Source organism: Numida meleagris, chromosome 7, assembly GCF_002078875.1.
Source record: "Numida meleagris isolate 19003 breed g44 Domestic line chromosome 7, NumMel1.0, whole genome shotgun sequence".
Taxonomy (NCBI): Eukaryota; Metazoa; Chordata; class Aves; order Galliformes; family Numididae; genus Numida; species Numida meleagris.
Genome location: NC_034415.1, coordinates 10,162,301 through 10,187,060, shown reverse-complemented (window position 1 = coordinate 10,187,060; position 24,760 = coordinate 10,162,301). Strand labels below are relative to the sequence as shown.

At 39.1% G+C, this 24,760-nt stretch overlaps 1 long non-coding RNA gene across 1 annotated transcript in view; it reads left to right on the top strand.

Annotated features, from left to right (window-relative positions):
- Positions 1-19,909, top strand: part of LOC110402740 — a 32,156-nt gene extending 12,247 nt beyond the window's left edge. The window contains exon 2 of the long non-coding RNA XR_002441273.1: positions 19,580-19,909. This is a non-coding gene — a long non-coding RNA (uncharacterized LOC110402740). The remainder of the gene's footprint in view (positions 1-19,579) is intronic.

The window sequence follows — 24,760 nt, the reverse complement described above, 5'->3', positions numbered from 1 at the left end:
ATCTGGAGAGCTCATCCAAGAGGAAAGGCCAAGCTGGAGTGAGTTGCCTTTGTTCTCTCCTTTTCCTTGCTTACACCTGATGTGTTTGTACTACGTTTTTCCTCCTGCAAAGGAGAATGTGCTGGTGATGCAGTTTATCTTGTTTTCTGCTGCCTTGTCAGTCATCCTTGCTTTGTATTCAGCAGTCTGAATCCCCCCTGTGCATCTCTTGTCCTTTTCCCGACAAAGTTTGCTACTTGGGTGCCTCTGACGTGCAGCTGCACACATCTTTTAACACTTCTTGTGGTCACATTGCTCGCATTCTTATGCTTTGTGCCTGGCTGCATCATCAGATTGATACAAAATACATACCTACAGCTGATCATCACACTGTTTCAGCATGCTTATGTCTGGATTCCGGGCAAGCTAATATTGATTATGTATGGACTAATATTAATTACATCCTGAGTGGTAAATTTATAATTCAGAGACCTTCTAATTTGGCTACAGTTTCCTAGCATTGATCTGGGAAGTACAGTGACAAAAATCATCCCTCTCTGAAAGAAAGCAGTTTGCTTACTATTTGTCTCATATGTAACATAGGTAAGATTTACTCTATGGACAGGTAGATAAGCTCAATGTTAATTCATTTACATGCATTAGGTTGGAATTTTCATACTTGTGATCATCAGATCAAACTATTATTTGATTATTTAAAATACTAAAAATTAACACATGCATTCAGGTGGACACACCTTTTCAAATGGAATATACTCAGTGAGTGGCTCTGGAGCCCCCTGGCAGCCCAGTCTTGTAAAAGAGTGCCAGCCTTTATCCAGACTTTCGTGAGATTTTGTGTTGTTTTCCTTATAACAGCGCTAGTACGTTATGTTGCTATGGCTACTCCATCACAAAACCCTGTTACCAATGCATTAAATAGGCTTTAAATTCAGTGTTTTCCCCTCTTATTTGAAATTCTATTTTATTTTTCTCCGGTGCAAGATATTCTTTGGAAAAGGTTTGTGTTAGGGCTTCAAGACCTCTTGGTGTAGCAAATTAAGATTTTGCTGTTCAGTTGTCCTCTTTGCCCCTGTAACAGACTTTATGAATTGTGTTATTGAGTAGCAGGAAGGCGCGAGCATTTGTGCTCTAGCTGTTTCCACTCTCCCTGTATTACCCATAGATTAAGCTAGTTTATTAAAGTGAAGATTTATTAAAGTGAAGATTAGTAATGTTAAGGTACCAGGTACATATTCCTCCCCAAAGTTAGTAGACTTCCAACTTGGCAAAGGAAAACAAATACCCCATGCTATGCACAAGACTATCATTAATGCACTTTTTCTCCCAGTAATACCCTAGACATTGAATGTTCCTGCAAGTTTTTGCTCTATTTGTGCTGTGAGAGCAGTGACCAGAAAACCAAGCATTTCCTTCCTACCTGATGAGAAGGTTATAATGATAAAACTGAAGTGTCCATGAGTGCCACAGTTTCCTTGTTCCCCTTGCTTTCTTTGTAGTCTCATAGTGGTCGTGATTTGGTGTAGTTTCAGTATGGTATCAGTAGGTGCTTAAGAAAACCAGTGTGTTGTGGAAGACCTCTCTCCTGACTTTCATTGAAATAAGGGCAGCGATGATAATAAAAATACCCATAATAATTTATTTCTGTTTCCTTTGCTGTTACTGTTTCCAGGCTAACTTTTTATCAGTGCTCAGGGCAAAAACAATAATACCAGTAAATCACATGCCATTTTCTTTGTTATGAGAGAGCTGTGGGAGACAGCAGGCTGCTGTTGCTGACATTGCTGGACCTTAGTGGGGATCTCAGTGTACATCTGACCTTGCGTAACAGTCCTGTATTCGATTCAAAGGATGATGTTCCCCAGCTCTCTCTGTGTGGCATCTCCTCTGCATCTTGCTGGATATCTGCTTAGCAAGACAGCTGTGCTGACAAACACCCTCAGATGTTGTTTGTTCTCCTTCTCTCCTGGCAGAGAGAAGGTTAATGAGCACCACTGCTAACCTCAGGAATGCTCACAAATGGCAGAAGCTCTCCCAGAGCTGTGGGAGATGCTTGCTGGATAGCAGTTCAGAGCCAAGCACCTCAGTGAAGTAAGCGCTTCAAAACACTTTCAAAGCAGGAAGCTGGAGGTAGGCAGGCTGGTTTTAGGAGCTTGGACTTTCCTCTTGGTTCCCCAAAGCCCACCTGAGCCCCAGGTTCAGCAGAGCTGTCCTGTCAGATTTGTTGAAATTGTCAGCAGCAAGTGCTTCTTTTAAATTCCTTATTTCAACTCCGACTCCACACAGGAGTATTTGGTGCTTATTTATTCCTTTTGGTAGTTTCCGTTAAATCTCTGGCTCCTGGTCCTGACTCAGTGCAGTCGCTTGTCTTCTTTTTCACATATTCACTTCAAAGAAACTGCAAGCACCTACAGAGAGTTTTAAACCTGGCCATTGTAGAGTGCTGAGCTGCTTGGTTTTCTTTTTACAGGCAGTGAAAGCTACTGTTGTCGTGTTAAAATCAATGGGGATGTGAATCCCTCCGGTTGGGTAAATTGTTCTTTGTGTCACTTTGTGGCTTTCTTCCACAGTTTTATTTCACTGAAACATATAAAACATGCCTGAAAAAAGAACAGTGGAAGGGAAAGTAGCACATCTCAGGTCACAGCAAATGCTGTTGTTTACACTTAGTTTACACTGGGCAAGACAGTAAATGAATTCTAGCTCCTCGCATCAGGGAGAATTTAGAAGACGCTCTGTATCACCAAGTATCTCCACGGGGACACTTAGTGCAGCCTCATTGTCTAACTTTTATCTAATTTTGAACAAATGATTGAGAAAATGATCTCTGTCTACAAGTAGGACACAATTAGGCAAATAAGTTTGATACAGAGAAGGAGAACAAGAGAAGGAAGAATGGCCTTGCTTTTGTGACTTGGAGGAAATGGTTTGTATTCTCATCCGTCACAAACTCGCCTGACCTTTCATGAGACACTTCACTACTCTTTGTTTCCCTCATTTTACTGCAGCTCCAAAGCACTCGTGAAATGTATTTTTTTAGCTTAGCTTAGCTGAAGTGTTTTGTGGTTTTCCAAAGCAGTCCATATCAGTGGTGCTGCCATTCTTCTTATCTCATTCATCCCCTAATATCATAGCCTTAGTGCACTCCATAAGACCAGCATGTTACCTTTGGTGGGAAGTATGGATACAGTATTTTGAATGTGTTCCAGGTTCAAGAGCCCAAAGGTTGCTGGTAGAATCCTGCAAATGTGTAAGATTATGGTTTTGTTTTTTATTTTTATTTTTAACCTTGTTCATAGAAACCAGACATAGGAAAGGAATACAAAACACAGAAAAAAAAAAAGACGTGAAAATCTATGCCTCATCTAAATCTGTTTTGCATTTTAGAGTCAGTAATTTTTCCCAGAATTCTTTGTGTAATGGTCTACTCTTCTGTTTGCATATTTATTTTCTGAAATTATACATAAATGACTTTTTTTTTTCTTTTTTTCCTTATAGTGTGCAGAAAGGGTACTCTTTCTGCTTCTTTTTTTTCCTTGCTTTGAGTCAGTTTTCAGTTTGTGACTCTGGGAACTTTCCTGAGAATAACAGAATTATAGAATGGTTTGGGTTGGAAGGGACCTTAAAACCCACCCAGCCCTGCCGTGGGCTGGTTGCCACCCAGACTGAATCAGGCTGCCCAGGAACACATCCAGCCTGGCCTTGAGCACTTTCAGGGATGGGGCATCTGCACCTTCTCTGGGCAGTCTGTACCAGGGCCTCACTGCTCTCTGAGAAAAGAATTTCTTCCTGGCATCTAACCTAAATCTCTCCTCTTTTAGTATAAAACCATTCCTTGTCGTAGCACTATTAGACTGCATAAAACGTCGTTCTCCCTGTTTATAAGCTCCCTTTAAGTATTGGAAGGCTGCAGTAAGATCTCCCCTGAGCTTTCTCTTCTCCGAGCCGAACAAACTCAGCTCTCTCAACCTTTCTTCATAGGAGAGGCGCTCCAGCCCTCTGAGCATCTTCATGGCCCTCCTCTGGACCTACTCCAACAGCTCCATGTCTTTCTTGTGCTGGGGGCCCCAGGTGGGGCCTCATGAGGACAGTGCAGAGTGGGCATCTCTCAATCCACTCTCCACCTGGCCCGTTTTCATGCTTGGGATTGTCCTGACCCAGATTGTCCTGACCTTGCACTTGGCCAAGTGCATGCATTTCTTGAAGTTGTGCAAAACAAACTAATGGGGTCTGCATGGACACACCCCTCATGCCTATCTATGTCTCTCTGGACAGCTGTCATTTCACTTCAGCATGTCAGCCACACCACTCAGCTTGGTGTCATCTGCAAACTTACTGAGAGTGCGTTCAGTCCCACTGTCCATGTTGCTGACAAAGATGTTAATCTTTTAGAGAAAATGAATTACTAGCCTGTATGACTCTTGTAGTCTTTTGTATTCCTTGGAAAATAATCTTGAGTTGTTCTTCATGGAGAAAGGGAAGATGCACATATACCCTTGTTTTGGCTGCTGCACTTGGGGTAGCTCATGTGCTTTCCAGGAAAGGGAAAGATTACTTTCTATTTGTGACCAAGATGAGCTTGCTAAAGGTAGCAAGGGTACTCTGGAGAGTAGAGCTTCTTAAAGAGATCGGGATGACACTGCTTGCCCATGCTCAAATATTTGAGAACAAGTTCAAATGTAGGAAGAGTGGGAAAAAAAAAGTAAAAAGAGGGGGAGCAGAAGCTATAGAAGTTATGATGAAAGAATTGTACGCTTCAGCCTCATGAAAATTCCTGGGTTAGTGAGGACATCTCCCAGTTTATTTTATTTGTAGGTGACATGTACAGTGCTGCTGCATATTTTGGGCTCATTAAAGTATCACATGGAGATGTCACTTTAAAGAAGAGAGAGACAGGGACTGAGGACAAAAAGGCCTCCTGCCTTGAGGCTCTCTGACTCGAAGTCCTATTACTCACATTAAATCCTAACTCTCTAACATTTATCTTGCAAAATGCCTCATATTTTTCTAAAGTGATTAGATTGACCAAAGAAATAGAGATCTATTTTATATGATGATACCTTGTGAAATTAAGGTTGACAGGTGATATACTTTCTCTTTAGAAGCACTTGAGAGAAAAATGTAATAAACTGAGAAAGTTATATGAAAATGTTAGCATAAGAACGAGTGGTTTCAAACAGTCTGCTCATAAATTCAAGCTGGACTTGGGAAGTTTGCTCACAGATAGAGGAAATGAGGTTCTGGAATGACTTTCTAGTAATGATGAGGAAAAGCAGTCAAGACAGTTCTAAAACAAAAAATAACTTTTCTGCAGGGAACTATATTATAATTCCATTCGTTGCGTGGGAAGATTCTCAAAGACCTATGTCTCTGTCCTAATGGGACTTCCCAAATGGGCAGGACCATGGCTTTCTTAGACTCCTTTATTAGCAGTTCTCAGAAAGGAGGGAAATAGCCTTCTTCCAGACATTTTGGAACTACTGTGGCTAAATAGTGCGTGGTGTGGTAAGGTACTCACCTTCCTGCTCTCTCAGGCTCCACTCCTCAGCCGGTCATGGGAGAAAGATTAAAAAAATAAAATGATTGAAGATTTAAAAAAAAAAGCTTGGGCAGTGAAATAAATATAGGAATGATACTTTACAAGGAGACCACTTCTCTTCCACAAAATTAAATAAAATAACAGAAATAAAAATTAGCACTCCTGTACATCTAGAGTGGACTAGCACTTACTGCTCTGCTTCAAGTCAGGCGTTGGTGGCCGTGGGGCATCAGAGCTGGTGTATAGGACTACCTTGCTCACCCTTCTCCTGGAATTCTTTCCTGCTGTGCTCCCAGCCCTGCAGCTCAGCTCCAGGGTGTCGTTAGGTATCGGTGCTCGTTTGCTGATTCTTCTGACATGGAGCCTTGCAGTGTGGAAAATTACTTCAGCCTTCCTAAGTTTCTCCATAGTTGGTATCACTAAATGCCTCTGAGAGTTCTGAGTAGCAACACTCCCATTTTAAACAGGAAAGTAAGACTTTCTGTCTTGGTTGGAACTAATTTGCTAATTAGTGTTCCCAATTTTATTTTTTTCTTAGCAGTTGTGCTGTTCCTGTGGATAATAGTACTTTATCTGCATTGTTGTTAAGCTCTTCTTTTTTTCTTCACCTAGGGAGGAGACAAGTGAAAGCATACACAAAATATTCATTAAAAATATAGGTCTTTGCCTTAACTCTGAAACACAAAATGTAAGATTATGTTTCTTTAGATTCTTTTCTCACAGCCTATTAACATTCTCTACTCTCCTTTTTTTCCCCACTTTGTTTCTTTCCAAAAAGTCAGCAATGTGTTTAACGAGTGAAAACATTCTCTTTTAAAGGTCAGACCATTCTTAGATTGACTTGACTGTTGATTGCACTTGTGCTAGTAGGTTTAATTCATGTTAACTCCATTTGTTTTTAATTAAACAATGTGTTTTAAGCAAAGATGGTCTATCACTGCTGTCAACAGATAAGTTTTGCTCTTTACTGTTGTCTTATATTTCAGTTTAACTGAGAGGGTGATCTACTCAGACTATAGATTTTTTTAAACAGGAATGCAAATTGTCTCACAATTTGTAGTGGTTCAGTTTAGCCTAATAGCTTCAAAGGTGACATGTAAAAGAAACAACCTAGCTTGCCATACACCTAGTTGCACCAAGTGAGAACTATAACACTTACAAGGACAAGGAACTACCTTCAGCTATCGGAATCTGTGGGCTCTGTTTTCCTTTCTTCCTTCAGAAAGAGGCTGTGCTGCCATTCAGCAAGACCAGGACAGACTGGAGAGCTGGGTAGAGAGGAACCTGATGAGGTTCAATAAGAGCAAGTGTAGAGTCTTGCATCTGGGGAGGAATAACCGCATGCATCAGCACAGGTTGGGGGCTGACCTGCTGGAGATGAATTCTGCAGAGAAGGACCTGGGCATCCTGGCAGATGACAGGTTGGCCATGAGCCAGCAGTGTGCCCTGGTGGCCAAGAAGGCCAATGCTATCTTTGGGTGCACTAAAAAGAGCGTGGCCAGCAGGTCAAGAGAGGTGATCCTCCCCCTCTACTCTGCCCTGGTGCGGCCACATTTGGAGTATGTGTCCAGTTCTGGGCTCCCCCATCCAAGAAAGACGGGGATCTCCTGGAAAGAGTCCAGTGGAGGGCCACAAAGATGATGAAGGGCCTGGAGCATCTCTCATGTGAAGAAAGGCTGAGTAACCTGGGTCTGTTCCGCCTGGGGAAAAGAAGAATGAGAGGGGATCTAATTAATGTTTATAAGTGTCTGAAGGGAGGTGGGAGGCAAATGGATGAGGCCAGGCTCTTCTTGGTGGTGTGTACCGATAGGACAAGGGGTAACGGCCTAAAACTTGAACACAGGAAGTTCCATACAAACATGCAGAAGAACTTCTTTACTGTAAGAGTGACAGAGCACTGGAACAGGCTGCCCAGACAGGTGGTGGAGTCTCCTTCTATGGAGATATTCAAGACCCATCTGGATGCCAACCTGTGTGACCTATTGTAGGAACCTGCTTTAGCTGGGGGATTGGACTCAGTCACCTCTTGAGGTCCCTTCCAACTCTTGCGATTTCGGGATTCTGTGATCCTTTGTTAACAGTATTCAAAAATATTGCTTGGGTTTTGAGTAATCAAATAAAAATACACATGTTACAGCTCTGAAAAAATAGAAAATAAATTAAAACAACAAAAGCCTCCCCACCTTTTACGGTAACCTCTGGAACTGCATTTTTCATTTGCTTGCTTATTTTTTCTTGTTCGCTAATGTGCATCAAAGAGGTGAGTATGGAGAAGGTTGGCTGAGATGAATAGAAACATTTGCTTGAATCAGTAGCAGAGCAAATTTATGTTTAGATGATTTGGAGCCAGGACTTATTAATGATAAAAGCATTAGTATCTCTTCTATGAAGAGAATGGTGCGTGTGCTGTGATGTCTGTCAATCAGACGTAATATATGACAGATAGAATGCATAAGCTGCAGCCAGTCACTTGATAATACAAGGAATACAACACTTCTTTCCTATCTTACGTAGGAATCACATGCTGCTTTTGCAGTACTAACGTTATTGCTTATCTCTGATCTGTGTTAATCATACAACATTATTTGTTTGAAGACAGTATAGTTTTTTTGTGCAAAAAAAAACAACAACAAGAAAACATAATTCTGCTGATAAAATTAGCAAGGCAAAGGACAGTAAGGGTCTTAAAGCATATTAAAACCTTGCAGACAATATTTGGTATTGCAAGGCATGCGAATTCTTAAATCTTTATAAATTTTGGTGATTAGTAAGTATGATACATGCATTACTAAGATGTGGATTTTTTTAATGTCTTCTCTGTTTTCTGACTGTGTAAGTGGAAGTAGAGTCGGCTGTGACTGGAATGCTAATAGCTGAACTAGGCATTTGTAGTCGGTGGCATTCATTAGCTGTTTTTGCATGAGCTGTATAATATCAGTGTTTTATAAATACTTACACAATTGATTGGGTTTGCTTTTAACTGTGCAGAACAGCCTTTCTTTCATATTTCTTTTTTACCCTTTTGCTTGTTATTTCTTGGCAATTAAACTCCGTTTCCCTGTACAGTAAAATCCTTTTCTTTCAAGCAGGAGATTCTGCTCAAAACACCTAACTTTTTGTTATTGCATGGATCCAGTACTTCCCCTTTGCTGTACTTTTGGATAATCAGTTCTTAGCTTTTTCTACTGCTTCTAAATAGAAACCGTCTCTTTTGGAAAAAGTAATGAAAAAGAAATCAACAACAGTAATCAACCTGAATTACAATAAAGCCTCAGCTTTCAGCTAGCAATTGCTACAGAAATTGAGCTCAACTCATTATATACTGTGTGTACATGTAATTGAAATTTCCTTCCTTTTTTTTATAAACTTATTCCCAAAATACTGTATCTCTTATCCTTAATTAAAGGAGAAGCTCATCCTGAAAATCAGGTAATTACCAGAATTTCTGCTGGGTTGCAGGAGAACTAGACGGGATGGAGAGAGCACCAACAAATACAATAAGTGCCTGCATCTTGCTGTTCCTTAGATTATATTTTCAGTGCTAATAAGAAGTAGATGTAACAAACAGTATATTGCACTTGTTAGAAAAACAACAACAACAACAAAATACAGTGGATATGCTTTTAACGATGAGGCCAACATTGTTTTCTCTTTTTTTGATTACTCCAATTGTTTGATGTTTTCTATTTTGAATATGCTTTTGCAAGAGAAATTAATAGCCAGATCCTATCTGCTTACACAGGGAGCACCATTGCCCTTAACTTTACAAAAGACAGCTAGGGAGCAGTCTTCCCTTTCCCTTTCCTTTTCTTTTTCTCTTCTCCTCCCCTCCCCTCCTCTTTTTTTTCCCAGTAAGCATTCTGCTCAAAAAGAGGTCCCTTTTACTATCTCTTATGACCACATTTCCCATGCTGGTACTGCTGCAGTCCATCTGCTGCTCTGTGCATGCATTTGTACAGGATACCGAAAACTTGCTGGAAGCTACTTCTAGGATTTTTGGTGCACACCTACTTTTCTTCTCTGCGTATCTCTGCTTCTACTTGACCTTGTTCAGATGTAAGCTTTGTGTTGCGGGCCCAGCTGTTTTTTTTTGTAGCCAGCTACCTGTGATTCCTTATGCAGATGGAGAACTGAAGACATTTTAGGCTTCAGCAAGGCTTTACTCACATTTTATTTTGTTAGTAGTGTCCATCCCTATTAGTCCTGTTTTCAGTGTCTGAAATGGCAGCGTGTTTCTCACATGCCTATTCACACCAAAGAGAAAGCAATAAAATTACCTCCAGAGCAGATCCAGCAGTTTACACACTTTCTGCTAGGTTTTCTTACCAGACATTTTTGCTCCAGTGAACCCAGTTGTATTTTACTGCCACTCCAATCTCCTTGGGGGATTTTTTTTTTTTTCCATCTTGTCTGGTTTCTTTCCTGCTACCTGCAGGATCTGTATTGAGGGTTTTCTTTCTAAGAAAAGCTTGTTTTGCTTGGGCAAGCCTACTTGCAGGAACACCTTTGCTCACATGATCCGAAAGGAGACTTTTGCCCTCATCTGTTCTCCTTTTGAGCTTGTGCACTCACAATATGTGTCCCAAGGGGTGCCACAGTGACATTTTGATTACCTCCTGGAGGGTAGTTATGCTTAAATTTAATATAGCTTTGGATCCTACTGCATAGGAAATACCTTTTTATAGGATGAGGGCATTGGAAGATCTCTGTCAAGGTCTATGCTGTTTAAACCAGTTACCATTTAGCAGTTTACCTTCACACGCACGTAATTTTAAGTAGTTAAAACATCCCTATTTTGCCTCTCTCTCCCTACCCATCTTCTCTCAGAAGAGAAGCAATGATCTGTTACAGGCTTTGCTCTCTCCTTAGCATTTACCAGAGAGTGTAAAAAGAGTAAATACATAGAAGGAGTAAATAGATAACATTGTTAAAAGCATTACCTGTACAGTATCTGAAGACTTGCTATATAAAATAAGATTTCAAGCAGGCTATCCAAAATCTCAGCCTCTTCTCATTTCTCTGGATATACTGTCCACTCTGAATCATGTGGTAATTTTATCTGTAAGGACTTAAAATCTGTGTAACAGACTATTTGGCTGTTATTATTATTATAGACTAAATCACAAGACGTTGTGAGTACACAGGTGATGTAATTCTTTTTCACAGATTGTGTGCTGCATTAAAGCAGTGACCTTCCACATCAAAAACTTTTAAATTAAAAGCAAAAGTGATGTACAGAGCCATACCTAGACTGAAAGGCACAGAGCTGGGATTTTGAGGAGCAGGCTGGAGCTGAGTCTCACTGCCTTCACTGGGGTCAGGATTTCACTTTGTGAATTTTAGAATATCTAACTCTGTTAGAGCAGCGTGTCCTTCTGGGGGAGAAAAAGATGAAACTGAGTCATGCAGTTTCTGAAGGGTGGTAATCAACAAAATTTGTATTTTAGAGGGGAAAGGGAGGATCTTGCTGGTAAGAAAGGTTCTGTTTGATTCTAATCTTTTCCACCTGTTGAACAATTATTGATGACTTTCATTAACAGTGCTTTGTTGTTGGGCTATGTAAAAGAGAACAATCAGTCTCATATTAAGCTACAAGTAAAAAGTCTGTCTTTATTTGTATGGTAATGAAGTATTACCTTAGGTGTTAGAAGTAGAATCAATAGGCTAATGAGATTTTATGCAAACAATCTCAAGTAACAACCTGGGCTCACCCTTAGATAAAAGGATTTGTTTGAAGTAGGAAAATAAGGTTTTTTTTTTTTCTTTTTTTTTTTTAAGCAAAGATGTATCCTTATATCAGTGCAAATTGAAACATGAAAAAGAACTTCTTTTCTCCGTAATGTATTACAGAAAATAACTCCAATCTGTATATAGGTAGCAGTAAATAATAACCTTATCGGGATTATATTTCAATAAGGTGTATAGTCGTGTGTATTGGTTCCATCCTTTTTTCTTGGTGCTAATATTTCGCCCCAGAGACGAAGTGTCTAGAAGTCCACATCTGAATACAAACCATCCTCTCTATACAATAAAAATAAATAGTTTTTGCCTACAGCTTATCAGGTAATACTCATGCTGGGGAAGAGACAACATAGCAGGTTAAGAACTGACCATAATGGTGCAATGGCTTGACTATGATAAACATGCCACAATATTTTGGAAAAGAGCATGGATTTACTTTCACGGCCTTTTAAATGCTATGGTATTCATTGTTAAATGTGTGCATATTTACAGCAAAACAATATTGTGGAACACATTTTTTTTCAGTTGGACTTGATGCAAATTATGGTTTGCTGCAGTGATTGATACAGGGAGGGAACCAAGCTCTGTAGCTTCATGCAGAGAGAGAAAAAACGGCAGAGAACTATAGCATGGAGCTGCATCTGGGTGTGTGTTAGGAAAAGATTCTGCACCAGAGAGGGGTGAGCATGGAGCAGGCTTCCCAGGGCAGTGGTCACAGCCCCAAGTTGCCAGAGATCACAGAGCATTTGGTCACCACTCTCAGACATAGGCTTTGGGGTTTTGGTGGACCTGTGCAGGGATGGGAGTTGGACTCAATCCTCGCGGATCCCCTCCAGCTCAGGATATTCTGTGATTTTGAGATTCCGTGGTGGTCTGCTCAGCCCAGCTGTGCCATGGGGTAACGAGATAAAGTCAGAGGAAGACCACCTGGTTTTAAGTCACCAGAGGCAGCTGGCTGTATGCTACACTGAGTTGCTATATAGTAACAAAAAAGCGCAGAAAGATGAGTTCAGTTTGGTGGAGTAGTTTGGAACTGCATAGAATCTGATTTAATCCAATGCAAACACACACAAAAAAAACCTAGATGTAAACTACTCAGGTTTATTAGACAGATATGCAAAAAAACCACAGCTTCAGCAAAGCGTGATCAAGAATCTGCGGAGACAAGAGGAAAAAAAAACAGTAAAGATAGAGCTAAATGATTCTTTTTCCATTTTCCCCGCTAGCTCAAGCATGAGAGAGAAAAACACATTTTTAATCCAGAAATCTACCCTCCCAACAACAATCATCATTCTCTTTGCCTGGGAAATAGAATGCCTTTATACATTCTCTCAAGTGCTCCAGTGCTCCTGGATGGCTTTGTTTTCATCAGCTGCACTGATGGAATAGCTGTCTGTCTGTCAAACAGAGTCAGGTGGGCTGCAATGGAAAGCAGACGTGGAACAGGAAGGCTTCGGACCACCTAGTGTGTAAGGATGCCTTTCTCCTTTCTGCTGGCAGAATTGCTGCAAAACTGGTGTTAGAGCATACTGCAGGAGAAACCCGAATATTTCCTTTCATGTCATGGGAGTTAAGGACAAAATGGATGTCCTTAGGAACATTTTGGGTGGCACAGTAGAAATATGTGGATTCTTAACTGAAAATTTGACTTCATTAGAAAGAGAAGAAGCTGGGTGCTGCTCTCTCTCATCTCAACATAGGTATTTAATGCTCCATTCCTTCCTGAGGGCAGTCATGCCTGCTCTGATGCTGATGGTACCCAAAGTGAATCTGCTCTCCCTTCCTTTCATGAATCTATTTTGGTAATTGTGGAGAAGAGAGAAATGTCCAAGCTGTTAGGAGACTTCTGGGAGTGTATGCTTCTGAGCATGCTCATCTTCGTTCTGACTTTCTATGGCTTTACTTAGAGATTCCAGACCTTTCAGGCCAAACGACTTCCATGTTCTCCAGGAGTGGACACATATCTAATTAATGTGCTTTGGTAATAAACAATGAAATTGAATTGATTTTCGCTAAAAGCTCTCTCTCTTTTTTTTTTTTTATTGCTAAAAGTGTTAATGAATCCTGCTCTGTATATGAATAAAACAAAACTGTCTTTCCCACTGCCTTCTGATGAAACCAGATCCCCTGCCAGCAGCAAAGCAGCATTTCATGGCAGAGCACTTCTGAGTTGTGCCCCCATAGTGAGACTTTGAATATCATAGTGTCTACTCTGAATTTCCTTGGGATACTGCCAAGTGCTTTGAAAGACAACCGTCCTTGCCTACAAGTGAAAAGGATGCTCACTGAGGTGAATGATGATTCATTTGGCTTCAAAACTGCAGATTGTTCTTGAGAAATCAACTCCAACAACCATAGCAGCTTTTGCCAAATAGTGCTTATTTTTTGGTGTGGGGAAGAGGATAGAAAGGCTGAAGTTGAAAAATGGTGTTACTTTGCACTGTTAGGAATTTAAAGGTGTTGTCTCACTCACTTCTTTTCACTCCCTTCCCTTCATCCACAGCCACTGATTGCAGACCAAGTGAGACCAACGTACGCACGAGCGCAAAAATTCTGCCCTAATAGCAAGTTCAAAAATCTGTCTGGCTCTGTGGTCTCTCCTGCCATCATTACAAACTACATTTTGGAGAGAAAGGGCAGAACGTATAAGCTTTCTGTGCTGTCCCTGCTGGACATTGACAGGGCAATGTTCCTGCTATGTGCAGGCAGGAAGCCAGACTTCACATGACACGCTGTGCTTCCTAATGGTGGGCTGGTGATGCTTTCTGTTTTCCTTGTTTCAGATAAAGATCTGATCAAAGCTATGTAAAAGTGGAGAGTAAAACTGATAGGATGAAAGAAGTGTTGGCATAGTTTTTCCATCACTTCCTTACGCAAGTTTGTTTACTGAAAATGTTTTCAATTATATATTTATTGAATTTTTAATTGAAAAGACCACGAGTAAAAAAATCTGACAAGCTAAATAAGACTTTCTGCTTTGGTTTTAGCAGCTCTGCTGAAAAACTTATGATATATTCCATAACTATTTATGAGTTAATTTCTTTCACTGATATAAATTTTTTTTTAAGTCCTTCTACATGCTCCTTCCATTTCTCCTACTGTGGAACCCAAGGGAACCAGAAAATTATAATCTAAAGGCAGCAATTACAATGAATTATAATTTTACTGTTTCCCATATGAAGAATTAGTTGCTTCAGTTTCTCATTCTTGTTACAACCTTTGTCTTGAGCATAAATTATCTAAATTTTCCATTGTTTAATATTCCATGCAATTTCTAGTGGAAGAAAGACAGTTTGACCTTTGTGCTATACTGCTTTCTGATTTGGATTTCTTTTCATATATGTTTAACAAGAGAATAATCAAAACAGCCAGCTTCTTGCAGTTCTTAATTACATTAGTCATTGAAACAGCAGTTTTTGTGCTCTGTTGTTGTGTAACTACCTGGTGCAGAAAGACAGTGGCAGGGGGATAACCTGCATGGGATTTCATCTTCCTATGACTTGCTCCAATTTCTTACACAACATCAAAAATTTAATTGAACTCATTCTGCCTTGAGATGGGGACAGATTAGATGACCGGTGAACATTCTAATAACTTCCTACATTCTATTATTTCTGCTTTGAGAATTTGGTAAAGAATTTAAAATAATTCTTGGGGGTCTTGAATGGGAAATTGTAATTGCTCAGTTCAACTTTCATAGAGGTTCTCTCTAGCAAACTCTCTAGCAAACAGGAATTGAGTATTGAATGGAAAACAAATTATCCAATCTCAAGCAAAGCCAAGGCTTTGCTATAGGTCTAACTGGCCTTGGCATAGGTTTCTAAGAATGTTAGCACGACAAATAGTTGTTCCTAAGATAAATTTTTCGTTTCTTTGCTTTGTTTGTTTTCCTATGAAAGAACCTGTTGGCTTTTTATTCTGGATGAAATCCACCCATAGGGTTTCTCATCCATTGTTCCACTGACTTTAACATCCACTCTGTCTGCCTGAAGGCTTGTCTACATGAGAAAATATGTAGTAGGTTATTATGGGAATCTATCCCATTCCACCCATACTGTCTCTCTTTAAAAGTGGAATAAATGATGTAGACCGCTAAACGATCAATAGCTTGAATCTGGGACTTCATGCCCACAAAGGATGTTTGTATGTGATCTAAATGAAGAGTTCTTGCTATACCATAAATTCATTTTACCACACACCACTTTTTCTGCAGGAAATCAGTCTGCATCAGAATGGCCAGTGTGTGAAGAGTTACATCAGTGTAATTCTGGCATAATGCCATCAGCAAATGCATGAAATATCCTAATAATGTCAGTAAATTATTGAGAGAGACACAAGTGCCTCAGCCTTGGGAGGCCAAAATACATGCCTCTTCCATGAGCATTAATGTGAGTTTCATGCACAACAGATGTCCTGCTGAGTAAAGATAATTTTTGGTAAGGAATAAATGGTGTATCATTGTCATGCATCCTGCAGAGGTGATGGACTGACGCTCCACAAAATGTAATGCTCAATTGCTTTTGGCCATGTTTCTTGTATTTTATCACTTTGGTGTATTGTTTTCTTTGGAATAGTAAAGCATCACAGAAATTATTTTTGCATGTTCTCTTTAGTACCAGTATTATTTTTCTATGTATGTTATGTTCTCTTTATATGCTCCTTCTTCACAGTGGAATTTTGCACTCAATCTAGAGAAGCAGAATTAAAGCTGCAAGTCCCATTCACCTCAGTGGATGCTGGCTGACATGACTTCAACCACCATTTCCCAACCTCATTCCCATGAACTACATGTGATATTAATGGAAAAATATTTCAATGACTGTTTTCTATCAGCTCATGAGGTCAGATAAGACAACTTTCAAATGGCAGAGACAGAAACAAAGTTTGAGCTTATGGGGAGGCTTCAAACATCTAAGTGAAGGCATCCAGAGAAAGAATCAAAGTAATTGGCTAAGTCAAATTGTCCTTATGCAGTCCCTCTGTTAAATCATATATGAGAGCATGGGGTAAACCAGGCAACCAGAGGTCTCAGCTGACAGCACACAAAACCTCTCTCTCCTTTATGCTGACGGCTTGGACAGCCTTGAACCCAAAGTTGACAAACCATGCAGCTATCAGCTGCATCTGAGGCTGAGCTGTTCCTGCAACCCCACCACATGCCAGATCCTGTTCACACCTGTCTTCAGCAAGGTGAGAGAGAGCAGAGGATGAAATACGAACTGCTATAAAGGGCAGCTCCTGACTTTTTCATCATGGATGAGGAAATAGTAAATAATTCCTGCTGCATACCTATCAGTGCCATCCTATTGAAATCTGATGTGTCATTTATGGTTGGGTGTGAGAAATGCTGTGTGCTAGGTAACACTGCAGTCCAAGCTAGCATACCTACTTCAGGTGTAAATGCTTGTTTCTATTTCTATTCCTATTTCAATTTTATTTCTATTTCTATTTGTTATTTCTTTCATTGTCTCTCCTGTTAAGGTGGTTATGTTAGACTCTGATGATAGAAAAGCTTTCCCAAGCCACTTGTGCAGTGACTTTGCAGATCATTTTGGGAGACGTTTTAGAAAGTCTAAAGTATTACTTCCAAAGTTGTTTTAATAGTGTGGAAATGCAATTAGTTTTATAGGAAATTGGGCTGTAAGTCAATACAACAGGAATTGAAGGATAATGAAGAATGACTGTGGAGTAAGGGAACTAGTTCATAAAGCAATGTAAGCCTTATAATTTCTAAGACACCAGCTCAAATGTGATCTGTTTGCTGAATGTAATTTATTTTAGACATGAATTCTTTTTGTCATGCAAATATCTTGAAGAATGTAAGAATTTCTCTGGGTTCTGCTGAAGTTAGCAAGATGTGTAGCACTGACAAAGTGGCTAAGTGTATTTTTCCAGGCTGCACAACATGGGCTGGGCAATATTTCAGTTAACTGAGGACTCCTATAACAGTGCCACAGCTGGCTATTAACATCTGTTTTGCTTTAACTGTATGCTCTAGAGTTTCCCTGAAGAGCCTTGTTTTTTTGCAATCACAATGTGCAGGCTTTACTCGTGTTGGTAAAGTGATCAGTATTTAGTTCAAAGTAGTTGTATGTAGATACAGAGTTCCTACCTTAAATAAATCTTGCCACTTTGGAGAGAAGGTGGTTCTTGGTTTCAGGTTATTATTCAGAGTGAGAACACTGATTGTCTCTCTCATTTTAGGATTTAACTTTAGAGCAGTACCAAAGGAAAATCAATGTAAAAGTTCATGTTCTATCTCAAAATCAATCAGAATTCTCATTTCTTATTAATTATATGAAGTTCAATAATACTATTTCAGAAAGATATTTAACATAAATGCCTCTAACAAAGAATAGAAATATGAAGTCTAGTGACCAAGACCTGCTCAGAGTATGGTGCTACATTTGTTCTTTGTGGCCAGTTCAAATACCCTGTTTTTTAGTATTATGCCTTGTTATCATATGCGGAATACAAAGCAAAGCAGTGATACTGGTTTCCTATTTGTGAAACTGGTTTGTGGTGTCATTGGTCTTTTAAGATTTGATGTGCATGATAAACTGGTTTAATTGGAAAACAGCCAGTTTTTTTTTTTTTTTAGACCTTATGACATTAGGATCACAATTCTACTGCTGTGTCCCTGTGGAAGAAAAACATCTTGGCTTAGAGAAACATCTAAGCGTGTGCTTAACTCTAAGCAATCCACTGGCATCAGCTAAGCATGCATAAAAGCTTTGCTGACTTGAGCCTCTGGGCAGTGGAGCTCATCAATAACAAAACTAAGTAGATTAAATTGAGGCTCTGGTTCAAAAAATCCTTGTGGTAAAATCAAACGCTCCAGTGCTTCCCTGAATAAGAAAGCTTTCCTACTGTGGTGCTGAAATACAAGAGTTGGAATGGGAAGAGGATCATGAGTTCCAGAAAAAGATTTGAAAAGCGAAAGTGTATGCAGTAGGTGGCTAGAGAGAAGTACAGCAAGGCAGGTTTGAAGTGAATATTGGAATATGGAAGGATAGAGCAACAGATGAATCAAATAAAGCAGGAAGTAGCCCCAGGTGTTGGAATCATCCAGCACTGTCATTTTGCAAAAAAGACTCAAACAAACAAACAAAAACAAACAATCAATAGTGAAGGATGCAGAGCCAAATGAAACTCTGCTAGCCAAATGTGCAAAATTTTCCAAGAATGAATTTATAACCTCTTTTTAAAAAATGAAATAGAGAATCTGGCTCTCCACTGTGGGTGAAAAGGCAGGGGAAGATGTTTTTTTTTTGTGATACAAGAGGCTATGAAGGGAGAATAAAATGCCAAAACAGAGATGAGGTCAAGCCTAGCAGACACTTTTTCTGCAACATATGAAGGCAACACACACGGAGAGCCATCACTCCTGACAGGGAGCCTGGATTCCTGATGGCGATGCTTTTATTAGTTCCTAATAGGACACAACCCACTGACATGAAGGAGAGCCCATCTAACATGTGCAGGAAGACACAGGCCACTGAAGAGCATCAATTGCTGCAGCTTCTCTAATCACTGTGTGATATACTAAGGAAAAGAAATGAAAGATTTACAGGGAAAGGACAGAAAATGTTTGAGGCTTTGGTCTTTTGGTATGAGGGAGGCTTTCAGGGGTTGGAAAAGATAGTTAGAGAGGTTCCTCGGACCTCCACCTCTATTTTCATGTATATATATATATATATGAAGATAGTTAGATATTGAGGAATTTGGTTCAAAAAGTTTTCATTTCATACAAAACCTTCTGCTTCAGATGTATGACCTGAATTTTAAGCTACACTTGATTTACTGTACAGAGTGAATAAAGAAAGGTATTTTGAAGAGTAAGAAAGAGAAAAATCAATTAAAAGTAGCAAAGGATTCCTTGTGAAACTGGGAGAGTTACAAACAATGCAGAATTTCATTTTCAAATGAGGAAAGAAATATGGTACCATTTATCTTGCCTTGGTCTTCGATAAAATCTAAGTATTTCTTTTCTTCCTGTTTGTGGGCTACTCTGAGACTGCTAATAAGAAAGGAAAAAACAAAGCAAAACAAATAAATTAAATCCTAAGTTTAACAACAAAAACAAACCCTCTACTTGTATTTTAATCCATATAAGTCATATCAGAAAAGTGTACTCTTTGAGCAGAATAAGATCGCAAAACTTTCAGAGAGATAGAAATGTGACAAATACAGTACTTCTACATTTGCAGCTCCCAGTTCTCACTGCATGTTTTTAACTGTTATATTTTCACTTCTTTTTCTTTTTTCTTTTTCATCCATTTTATTTACTTTCTTCCCCAGATATCTTCTGTTCAGCTACTGAAAATGAAGTATCTTCAGGTCCAAGTAAATTCATGAAGAAACCACCAGATGTTTGGCCCTCAGTTGGAATGAAGAGCAGGCAAACGCTATTCCCAGGCTCAGCATCCTTCCTACTCTGAAGATATGGATTGCCAAAGTTTGGACTCAGTGGTTTCGAACTCCTGGCCAGGATGTGATCTCCACTGCAAGCAAATATCGGAGCCCATTTCTAGCCTCATAACTCAGCTGCAAATTGCACAGGCATAGATGTAGCTTTCTTCAGGCAATGTGCTGCTAAAGAATAAACCTGAATTAGTGAACTTAAAAAAACCCCATGAGTGGAGTAATTTTCACCTATAGTACTACTATAAGGCATATTTATTGTTCTTGATTTCCTTTGATTTCATTTCACAGACATATCATAAATCTAATAAAAATGCTCACCTCTGAGCCTCACAAAATCTTGATCAAAGGATATGGAATAATGTGGTTTTCATATCCCTGCTCATGATCAGTGATTTCTCCTTTGCAGATTCTCTTTAACTTTGTAATAGATGAAACTGAATCTTACATTGGTTCAGTTGCCTAGAGTCTGGACATTGGAACTGGATCTAAGTGGAAATCTACAGTCTTAGCAGGGTCAAGTGCTTTAAACGGTCTTACCTAGACTGGAAAAAAAAAAAAAAAAAAAAAAGAGTACTTACTCTTTACTTAAGCCACAAATCCTACAGTGATTTGAAAGCTAAAGCCTGTTATTTCTTCTTCTCACTTCTAGCCTCTGCCTCATATCTGACTTCAGCACATTACAGAGCTGTTTCCTAAGGTATTTAGTCTTCCCAGCCTGTTCTACTGCAGTATATGCAGATACATTCTGAACATTAACCCTGAGGTAATATTAGGATTAGCTAATTTTTCCTACCACATTTTTTTTCCTACAGAATTTATCTTAAAATCTATGTTTTTTATATTAAAACTATGCACGGATCAGTGTTTCACTCCTAAAGCGACAATTCCTTTTCATCTATTAAAATGAATGTGGCACTCAGTGTAATCCATTCAGAATGCCATCTTCTTATGCTTGGTAATGATCACTTTCATTTTACATAAAGCTAAACTCCGGATCCCATGGAAGTTGACAGGAAATTTGTAACTGAATGAAAACCAGACTTCTACCAAAATTTGTAAATTTACTAACAAAAAGATGGTATCACTCTTTGTAACTAAATAAAATCCATAACGGATGGTTTAATGTATGCATGTCATCTACAAAAATAAAGCAAAGGGCATTCGTCATTTTCATGAAGTTCCAGGCCATGGTTCACTATGAGGATAGGAAGACCCTGTTATGCTCTCAGCAGGGACAGGGCGAGTTGATGTCCTTGGAGGAGGCCTCATCCCAGCTCCATGACTGCAAAAAATTGAAATCTTCCCTTGAAATGCTGATTTTTCTTATCTATTAGAGGAAGTAGTGGTAGTCTCCCTACACAGAAATGCATCTGAGGCTATGCCAAAGCATTCATACTTTTAGAGGAGACAAGAATCAAACCTGTTCAGAGGAAGAAATCCAAACTATTTTGTACTTGCATGGAATGAATGCATATCTTCTTCCTTCCCTTTCAGGACTGTGAATCTGCCTCAACACTTCATTTGCTTACAAGGAAACCAAAAATTTGTGTATAAACTTAATGGGAATGTTCAACTTGCCGTTTTCTGCTCTTGGGCTATTTCATTTCTGAAGTGAAGACAACAATACATTAAATTTGGTGTTATCCTCTCTATAAGTGTTTTCATGATATTTTTCACTTGTTTCCTGAATGGAAAAATAAAGTTATGCTACTCTTTGTGTCAGCTGAGTAAGGCGGCTTCTCTGGGGTCTCCAGAGATGGGCAGGTTAACTCCTACACCACCAAAATGCTGTCATTGGCTTGTGGAAATAGAAGGACAGATTTGGATGCAGTGCTAAATTTTGGTTTGTGACATTTTCCGTCCCTTCTATTAAGATTCATTCTGAATTTGTAGGTCAGTACTTTTGGATCATTCCAGTTGGGTAAAAAAAAAAATGGTGAAAGAAACTGCACTGTGAGTGCAGAGATATCATTAAACTGATCAAACTGATTTTTGGAGCTGTTGAGTAAGGTGCATAGGTAAGGGTGAAAGTTTGAAAGGGAAATGGGGAGTGCTCTGCCAACACTGGACAACGAAGTGTTGAGATGCAGTGATGGAAGGGAAGAGGAGAGTAGGCAACACTAATTGATAAATAAAAGAATAAATTCGATTTTCTTGTGTATGGTGTCCTTCTAGTTAGCATCTATATAATTACTACAAGTTATATGATTTGTTCGTACTGTGTCTGAACAAAACTGATGCTGTTCACCTTGGTTTCTATACTGTTTTCTTCTGGCAACTTAATTAAGCAGAACTCATTTGTTTTTAAAGTTATCTTCCTTTATTTCTTTCCTTCCTTTCCCTTTCCCTTTCCCTTTCCCTTTCCCTTTCCCTTTCCCTTTCCCTTTCCCTTTCCCCTCCTCTTCCCCTTCCCCCTTCCCTTCCCCTTCCCCTTTCCCTTTCCCTTTCCCTTTCCCTTCTTCCCATTCCCTTCCCTTCCCTTTTTTCTTTTTTTTTCTTGTTGTCTTTTTCTCTCTTTTCTTCTTGCTTCCTTCCTTTTTTTTTTTTTTCTCTCTTTCTTTCTTTCTTAAATCTGTTGGGATTTGTTCCTTGTCTCTGTATATTGGATGTGGTTATCTGTTTTTTAAAGAAAAATGCATGCGAACTAATGAATGACTGAGAAAGTTTAACGAGTAATCAAGCTCTCCTGGTATAATTCCTCTGAAGTTTTACTGAAATAGTTGGGCCAGTTTCTATTGATTTCAGTGAACACAGACACAGGCCAAGAAAGAGCAGACATGTCTCAACACGAAAGTTAAGGAAATTCAGTCCTTAATAGAAAGCTCATTAAATTCCCATGCACTGTGAAGTGTATAAATTTTTATGCAAGGAGTGGCAGTATTCAAACACACCAACTAACAAGCAAACAAATAGAAAAATTAACTTGTAAATAAAATGTCCTTTGTCCCTGGGCTAACTCAGATGGGCACCTTTCTGCTTGAGTGAGGAGACCTGGCATTGCCAGAGTTGGTGACCAGTGCAGGTCTTGCAGCCTGCGGTGTCTAGGAAGGTGCTAGCTCTCAATACTTGTTCCAGCCAATGACAGAAACAAGAAGAGATTTTAAAAGAGGTTTGTAGAGATGAGAACAGCAGTTCAAGCTGACCTGATGGAGAGGTCTGCTGAGTTTTATTGTGACATCTGATTTTTCTCTTATCCTTATGGTAAAGAGTGCTACAGTACGTTGCTGTAATCGGACAAGCTGGACAAATTCATTTCAGCAGTCAACTCATGTAGTAAAAATGTTACAGCACAGAGCAAAATCATTTATTAGGCTTGGTAAAAATTTTCACCCCTAGATGGTGAAATATTGGAGTATCAAAATGTGTAAAAACTTTGTTTTAGACTCAGGGGATCTCAGCTAGAAGGAGGAAAAATTAAAGAAGAATAAATAGGAAATCTTACCTTCCACCCATAAAATGAACTCATTTCCTGCTCCCAGAAGACTCTAAAATGATGATTAATAGTTTTAAAGCTGCTCTCTATTCAGTAGGTTATAGATTTATACATCAATACTGGATTTTATTGAGCTTTAGTCCCAACTCAATTTGCAGCCCTCTGAAAGTAGAATGTGGCAGAGGGACTGTTACAGGAAAGAGTGACTTGCAGCAGATTCTGACCAACAGGGAAGGGAAATCTTGTGTTCAGCTAAAACTTCAGGGATGTGGACATGGAGAATAGGCATATATGAGATAATATTTACATTAAGGGTATGGAAGTTAATACCATGAAACCTCACAAGAGTTTTGAAATCCAAGCTGCATTCCAGAAACTTAGAGCTAATATCCCAACAGTGTAGCCTTTAAAAGTATTGAAGTTTTAAAGAGAGGTAATACTGACTTTGTGTGCTCCAATATTTCCATCTAGAATCTAGATCTAGAATAAATTATTTTCTCCTTTTTTTACTTATCGATTTGACACTGGAATAGCTGGTATCTCCAGAGGGCTCTGAACCTTTATCTCCATGAACTCCTACAGAGCCCCAGGATGTGTTAACACTTTTGAAAAAAAAAATTCTTATTTAGACGCCATATGTGTCAACTGAAGTTAAAGCATTCTCAGATGAGAAGATATATGGACAATTTCTGATCTTCACTTAGCTTTGAGTCATAGGTTTATGGAAAAACTGAAATGTAGTAAGAATGGTGGCTGTTCCAAATATGTGTCCTGAAGGTATAAGCTGCGATGCAGCATTTGCTTGAATATGCATGAGACCTTTTCATATGCAATGGGTCAGAATATTTTTTTCCCTTGAGACCGTGTCTTTGACTTATCCTGATGAAAAGAGAATGTCCCTTTCAAATTCATTGACTTTTACATTAGCCATAATTTGAGATTGCCTCTGTGGAGATGAGTTGCCTTGGGGAGTTGAGAATTTTTGAAAGAGAGAATTTAATGTGAAGTGGGATTGCTGCAGCTGCAGTCCTTTCTTCTGCAAGAGGTGTTTTAAAGTTGATTTCACTGTAGGGTAAAGATAAAAGCTTTTCACTGTCCATTAACCTTTATTTTGGGGTGTTTCTGTTAATAAGCTATCTGTCTTGATTTTGTTTTGCATTATTTTTGCACTTTATTCTTTTTATTTTTTCTTGCTGCAAACGTCTGTATTGTCTTGTCATCTGCTATTTGTTCTTAGTTTGGGTTTCATTAATTTCAGTGTTATTTTTTAGATGTATTTTTCTGTGGAAGAGTAAATTGTACCATTTTGCTTCAAAAGAACTTATTTAATGAATGTGTTGATAAAGATGTTTGAATGATCCTTTGTACCAATGAATGTATTGCCATTGAATTACATTGCCTTTCACAGAATCTTATGGCTAATCAGTTTATAACACACATATTTCTTCATGTTCAAGACATTCATGTTCTTGTTCATGTTCTTTTTCAATATCCTGTTCAACACCTTTATCGATGACCCTGATGAGGGGATAGTGTCCACTCTCAGCAAGTACGTCAATGATACAAAGGTGGGAGGAATGGCTGACACACCAGAAGGCTGTGCTGCCATTCAGCAAGACCTG